Source organism: Phyllostomus hastatus, unplaced genomic scaffold (genome assembly GCF_019186645.2).
Source record: "Phyllostomus hastatus isolate PE091 unplaced genomic scaffold, TTU_PhHast_1.1 phas_scaffold_39, whole genome shotgun sequence".
NCBI lineage: Eukaryota > Metazoa > Chordata > Mammalia > Chiroptera > Phyllostomidae > Phyllostomus > Phyllostomus hastatus.
The window spans coordinates 1,950,005-1,957,241 of record NW_025334028.1 but is presented as its reverse complement, the minus strand read 5'-3'; positions in this window follow the sequence as shown (position 1 = coordinate 1,957,241).

The window sequence follows — 7,237 nt, the reverse complement described above, 5'->3', positions numbered from 1 at the left end:
TGCTAGAAATGCAGGTGCCCTCTTAAATGACCAGTGCACAAAATCTCATTGGCAGCCATTCACACTAGGTTCCCACTGAGGGTGGGCAGGCTACAGTGGACTAGAGTGGTGAGAGGAGAGACTGGGTTGTGTGGGTCCAGGGAGAAACCTGAAAGATAGCCACCAGGGTCCCTGTGCTGAGTCCCACTTTTACCATTCCCATAAATACCATATTTCTTGGGTCAAGCACTGTTCTCCATATGGCAACAACAAAAGGGCATTGCAAGATGCCCACCTTCCTGGCTCCCTGATGCCCTTACATGTGGAGCACATACCTTGTTGAGGAATAAACTGCCTTGGCCCAGAGTATAGATGTCTGAGTAAACTCAGTGGGTGTCAGAGACTATGATGTGTTGTTATAATGTGAAGGCCATTTCCTCCAACTTCTTGAGAAGACTGACCAGCCCCAGTGTCACTGGATATCTAATAATTCTGCTCCCCTTGCATCCAGTGGCTCTCACTCTGCCAAGCTCAGGCATTCAAGGAGGTCCAGACAGAATAAGGGACAGACTGAGCTGTGTGGCTCTGGGGTATGGGCTATATTTCTCTTGCATGCTCAGCTGATGCAGAGACCTTCCTTCACATGGCTAAATCTTTATCCATGTGGGCCTGATAAACACTGCTGGCATCACCCTTATGACTCCTTGAAACGAGGACTTACCACAAAGGTCTGCGAGCACCTCTAGGATGGCAATGGGCCTTGGTGTACCTTGGGACTTTTGTTGAATGACCTTATGCATAGTACTGGCCCAAGTTTGAATCTGTATCAGTCAAGTGAAAACCACTTTCCTTTACCTGGTGACTCATTAAGAATGTACCTCCTGCAACTCACCTACTGCCAGAGTCTCTTTTAGTGACTAGGCTTACTATGCAACTGGCACAGGGAGGGAGGTAGAGGAGGAATTTGGAGTACCTTGAGCTTGCCCTTGGGCTCAGTATGGATGAAAGCTGGCTTTGGTGAACAGCTTAGTCTTTCCCCCACACAGTCAGACCTGGCAGAGACAGCCAACACGTGTGGTGGGATTTGTAGCTCCAAACATGTTGCTCAGGAAAGGTCACAAGCAGTGAAGGACATTGACCTCCACCAGATTCCCACACAAGAAAATCCAGAACAAAAACACCTAGTGACAGTCTTCAGATAACATCAGAATAAGATCCAATTAGCTTCACAAATGATATATCCAAAAGGAGATGTTGGCAAGCAAAAGACCCTGCTGAGGGAAATTTCATGTTGGGTGGTCACCACCAACACAGCAGCTCATACACTGTGGTCAAGGGCAATCTTCACAGTTAGTCAGCAACACAAATGGACTAAGAACAATTAACACTCAACTACAAGAGGAAAGCCAATGTAATCCACACAGGGACATTCTGGAAGCATTCAGCTTAGGTAATCAGGGAGATTCTACCACTGGGTTCTACAGGACACATACTACATAAGCTATCATATCAAGACTGGGACATATAGCAGTTCTACCTAATACATAAAAACAAACAGAATGGAGCAGCCAGTATGAGACAAAGTGTGGGGGAGCTTTGTCCGCCAAGCCCCCCATCCACCACAGATGAGAATAAGTCTACCAAGATATGATCTGCTTGGGGAGGAAAGATGGCTGATGTCTCGAAGGAGAAGGACCAAGAGCCTTTTCCTCAATGGCTTTTATTGGGTTCATTTACACAGGAATTCAGGTAAAGCTCATTACTCATTGCCGGGAAGTAAGGATCAAATAACAAGGAACTCTGAGGGCCTATTTTGAGTCAGGGTCAGATAGCTAGGAGCTGTGAAAAACTTTAAGGAGCAAACTTACTTCTTCCTTGGACCTTTATCATTTAATTGAGAGCATTCTAAACAAAGCAGGTTTCATAGGATTTTACACATTCTTTCTTAGGCCTAATCACCCGGGGAACCCACCCTTTCCAGCATAGGGCTGCACCAACCTCTGTCATTGTTTCAGGCTTAGGTGGAGCAAGGGAAGTAAGGCAGCCAAGAGGTTAGGAGATTTCTCGCAGACAGAATGAGGACTCAGGCTTTGTCAAAGCTGAGGGGCGAGGGTCCATTACCCCTTTTTGCTGTAGCTTCCAAAGTCATTCCTTAGGGGCCTCCCACATGATCATGCCTGTCTTAGATCATTCCCCACTTGGGGAATCTTACCTGTCATTGGCTAACTGACCAAGCATTGGGGGCCAGTTATGGATGAAGTAAAAGGAGCAGAAGTGGTGCTCCTGCCAGGGAGATAAGCTTTTGTCTCCCTGCTGGCTTATGGTCCAAGATTGTTCCCTTAGCCTTAGCCTTGGTGGGGGTTACAGCTTCTGATACCAGTCAGGGTGGTTCCCAACAACAAAGAAACATGCCCCAAGTGAAATAATGGAGTCTTCACAAAAAGAACTAAATAAATTGGATGCAAACAATCTACAAGATATAGAATTCAGAACAATGGTTATAAGGATGCTCAAAAAATTAGTAAGAACATAAAAGCATAAACATATCATAGATATCATCAAAAGAACCAATCACAAATGAAAAAATGAAATATCTGAAATGAAAAAAAATGCACTTGAAGGCATCAACAGTAGGTTAGATGACACAAAATATGAAACAGTAACTTCAGACAAAGTAGCTGAACACCCAATTGAAGCAGAGGAAAAGGAAAGGACTAAAAATAATAAGGGCCTTGGGACAACATATAGCCTAAAAATATCTGCATGATATGGGTAACAGAAAGATAAGAGAGAGTAAGAGATTGAGGACCTATTTGAAAAAAAATAATGGCTGAAAACTTCCATAATCAGCAGAAAGAAAAGGACACACAAATTCAGAAAGAACAGAGATTCCCAAACAAGATGAAACCAAAGAAGTCCACATCAAGACACAACATAATTAAATGACAAATATTAAAACAAAAAGAGAATTTTAAAGGAAGCAAGAGAAAGTATTTGGTTACCTCTAAGGGAGCTCCCATAAGGCTATCAGTTGATTTCTCAACAGAAATATGTCTGACCAAAGGAGATTGACGCAAACTATTCAAAGTGATGAAAAGCAAGGACCTGAAACCAAGACTATTTTACCCTTAAAGGATATCATTAAAAATTGAAAGAGAAATGAAGAGCTTCTCACAGAAGAAAAAGCTAAAGGCCTTCATTACCAGCACACCACAATTACAAGAAATTATAAAGGGTCTTCTTTAAGAGGAAGAAAGAAAAAAAGAGGAACATAAATGTAAAGAATAACATGGTAATGAAGTGCACTTATCACTTTAAATGCAAATTGCATAATAGTTCCAATCAAAAGACAAGGGTAGCTGAATGAATTGATATATTTTGCCTACAAAATATCCATCTCAGAAATAAATATACAGAAAGACTAAAATTAAAAAAGTGAAAATTTTTAGGCTAGAAGGTATTGGCAAGAAATATTGAAAGACATGAAAAGCAGAGACCTACAGCCAAGATTGCTTTATTCAGTAAAGACATCATTAGAATTGAAGGGCAGATAGAGAGCTTCCCAGGCAAAACAAACAAACAAAGAAACAAACAAAAAACTAAAGTTCATGACCACTAAACAATTATTATAAGAAATGTTAAAAGGACTTATTTAAGAAAAAAAGATCAATACTGTGAACAATAAAATGGAAATAAATACACATCTATGAACAATTGAATCTAAAATACCAACTAAGGAAACAAGAGAAAACAGAAATAGAATCATGGATACAGAGAGTGTTTTGATGGTTGCCAGATGAAAGAGGAGTGTGGGGGAAAGGGTGAAGAGGTGAGGAGATTAAGAAGTACAAGTAAGTAGTTACAGAATAGCCATGGGGATGTATAGGAAATGGAGTAGCCAAAGAACTTATATGCATGACTTATGGACATAAGCAATGACATGGGGATTGACTGAAGTAGTGGGTTCCGGGGGGAGGAGGGCAATGGATGAAATATTGGAACAACTGAAATAGCATAGTCAATAAAATATAATTTTACCTGTTTTGACATATTTCACTTGACATACTATGAAGTATCTTTCAAATCAATACATTTTGTCATGTGTAATGTCAGAAAACTTCATGACATAATGAGAAGAGGTTGTATTTAGGAATTGTGTCCCACCATACTGATATGCATTCCCTAGTCTCACTTGGTATGAATGAAGAGAGTTCAAACACTGCACTGTAGCTTTCTGAGAATGAAAAGCACACTGAAGACAATAGGTAAATAGTTGTAGACATGTTTACCTCCTAGGCTTAAGCAACACACCAATTATAGTCCAAGTAATATAGTACACTGCATTTCTTTGTTCCAATATATTTCTATATAACAATGAATGTGTTGGTGAATACAGTGGATAGAAGGCATCTTTAAAAAAATATCATCATAATATAAGTTCACTTACATTGTTTTAATTGTAATCCACAGAGCCTTTCAGTAGCTCTTCAGAATATGGTTCATTATTTGCTTGCACTCACTAGAAAACAGATTTTTCAATGGTATACAAACTGTAATAATACATAATTAAAACTTTTTTCATTAGAATCAAATACAAATTTCTACATTTTACGCTACTCTACCAATACCAGCTTTTTGTTGGTGTCTGTATGTGTTCCCTCTTATTTTACTTTTTTATTCTCTTACAGTTCCCATTTTCTCCCCATTACTCTCCTCTGCTTTACCCACCATTCAAATCCCATATTCAATCCTCCCCTGTATGTTGGTTATGTCCATGGGTACTTTATACATGTTCCTTGATGATTCTTCCTCTTCTTTCCCCCATTATCACCCTCCACTCTCCCCTCTGGTTACTTTAAGTTTATTCTTTAAATAAATGTCTCTAGCTATATTTTCCATGCCTGTTTGTTTTGTTGATTAGGTTCCATATAAAGGTGAAAACGTGGAGTTTACTTTTGTGTATGATGTAACTGGTGTTTTTTTTTTCATTATTTGAAAGTAGCTGTCCAGACCTCTCAACAACATTTGTTGAAGAGGCTATTACACAATTTTATGCTCCTAGTCCCTCTGTTAAATATTAATTGACTATGGAAACATGGGTTTATTTTGGGGCTCTCTATGCTGTTCCATTTATCTATGTGTCTGTTCTTATGCCATAACCATACTCTTTTGATTACAGTAGGCTTATAATATAGTTTGATATCAGATATGGTGATCTATCCCACTTTGTTTTTCTTTCTAAAAATTACTGTTGCTATTCAGGGTCATTTATGATTCCATATACATTCTTGAAATGCTTGTTCTATATCTTTGAGATATGTTATTGGTATTTTAATAGGGATGGCACTGGATCTATAAGTTGCCTTGGGTAGTACAGACATTTTGATGATGTTAATTCTTCCAATCCATGAATATGACATATACTTCCATTTATTTGTGTGTTCTTTAATTTCTGTCTTCAGTGTTGTGTAGTTTTCTGAATACAGGACTTTTACCTCCTTGATTAGATTTATTCTGAGGCACTTTATTTTTCTTGTTGCTATAGTGAGAGGTTATTTTCCCTCTTTTATGTTTCTTATATTTCATTGTTGGTGTAAAATGCATTCAATTTCTGAATATTATCTTTGTATCATGCTTTGGCCATGAATTTGGATTCACTTATTAGATCAAGTGCATTTTTGGTGCAATCTATAGGATTTTCTAGTGCACTATCATGTTATCAGCAAATAATCTGGTTTACTTCCTCCTTTCCAATTTGGGGCCCTTTTATTTCTTTTTTTTTAAGATTTTATTTATTTATTTTTAGAGAGAGAAGGGAGGGAGAAAGAGAGAGAGAGAGAAACATCAATGTGCGGTTGCTGGGAGTCATGGCCTGTAACCCAGGCATGTACCCTGACTGGGAATCGAACCTGCGACACTTTGGTTTGCAGCCCGTGCTCAATCCACTGAGCTACACCAGCCAGTATTTCTTTTTTGTTTTAAATTAAAGTATTTTTATTGTGGTTCAATTACAGTGGTCTTCCTTACACCTCTACCAATCCCTTGCAACCCTGGCCATCTCCACCTTCCACCTTCGAAGCTACACCACTTTAATTTGTCCATGTGTCCTTGATACATGTTCCATAACAACCCTTTCCACTCCCAACTGTCATCTGATTACTATCAGTTTATTCTTTATTTCACTATCTGATTTTATTTTGCTTGCTTGTTTGTTTTGTTGATTAAGTTCCAGTTATAGGTAAGATCATATAGTAATTATCTTTCACCACCTAGCTAATTATTTTAGCATAATGTTCTCCAGATTCATGCTGTCTCAAAGGGTAGGAGCTCCTTCTTTCTTTCTGTGGCATTCCATCATGTAAATGTACCATTGTTTTTTGATCCACTCATTTACTGATGGGCACTAAGGTTGCTTCCAACACTTGGCTATTATAATTGTGCTGCTATGAAAAATTGGGGTGTATAGGTCCTTTTGAACTGGTATTTCAGGATTCTTAAGGTATAGTCTTAGCAGTGGAATTGACGGGTGAAAAGACAATTCCATTTTTAGTTTCCTGAGGAAATTCCATACTGTTTTCCATAGTGGCTGCACCAGTCTGCATTCCCACCTGCAGTGTACTAAGGTTCCCTTTTCTCTACAACCTCGCCAGCAGTGGTTGTTTGTTGATTTGTTTATGATGGCCATTCTGACCAGGGTGCAGTGAAAACACATTGTGTTTTTAATTTCTATCTCTCTGATGGCTATTAATGATGAGCATTCTTCCATATGTCTCTGTGCCCTCAGTATGTCCTCCTTGGAAAAGTTACTGTTCAGATCCTTTGCTCATTTTTTAACTTGAGTTGTTTATCTTTCTGGAGTGGAGTCATTGAGTTCATTATATATTTTGGAGATCAAACCCTTTTCCATGTTATTACTGCAAATATATATTTCCCATGTGGTTGGTTCTCTTTTAATTTTTCTGATGTTTCTTTAGCCATACAGAAGCTTTTTATTTGTTTGTTTATTCTTTATTTTATGGTCCTTGTTTTTGTGGACATATTGGTGAAAACCTCGGTGGAATATCTGAGATTTCCTGCCTATGTTTTCCTCTAGGGCATTTATGGTGTCACAACTTATATTTAAGTCTTTTATCCATTTGAGTTTATTTTTGGATATGGTGTAAGTTGGTGGTTAAGTTTCTTTCTTTCTTTTTTTTTTTTTTTGCAAGTAGCTGTCCAGATCTCCTAGCACTATTTGTTGAAGAGGGTATTTTTCTTC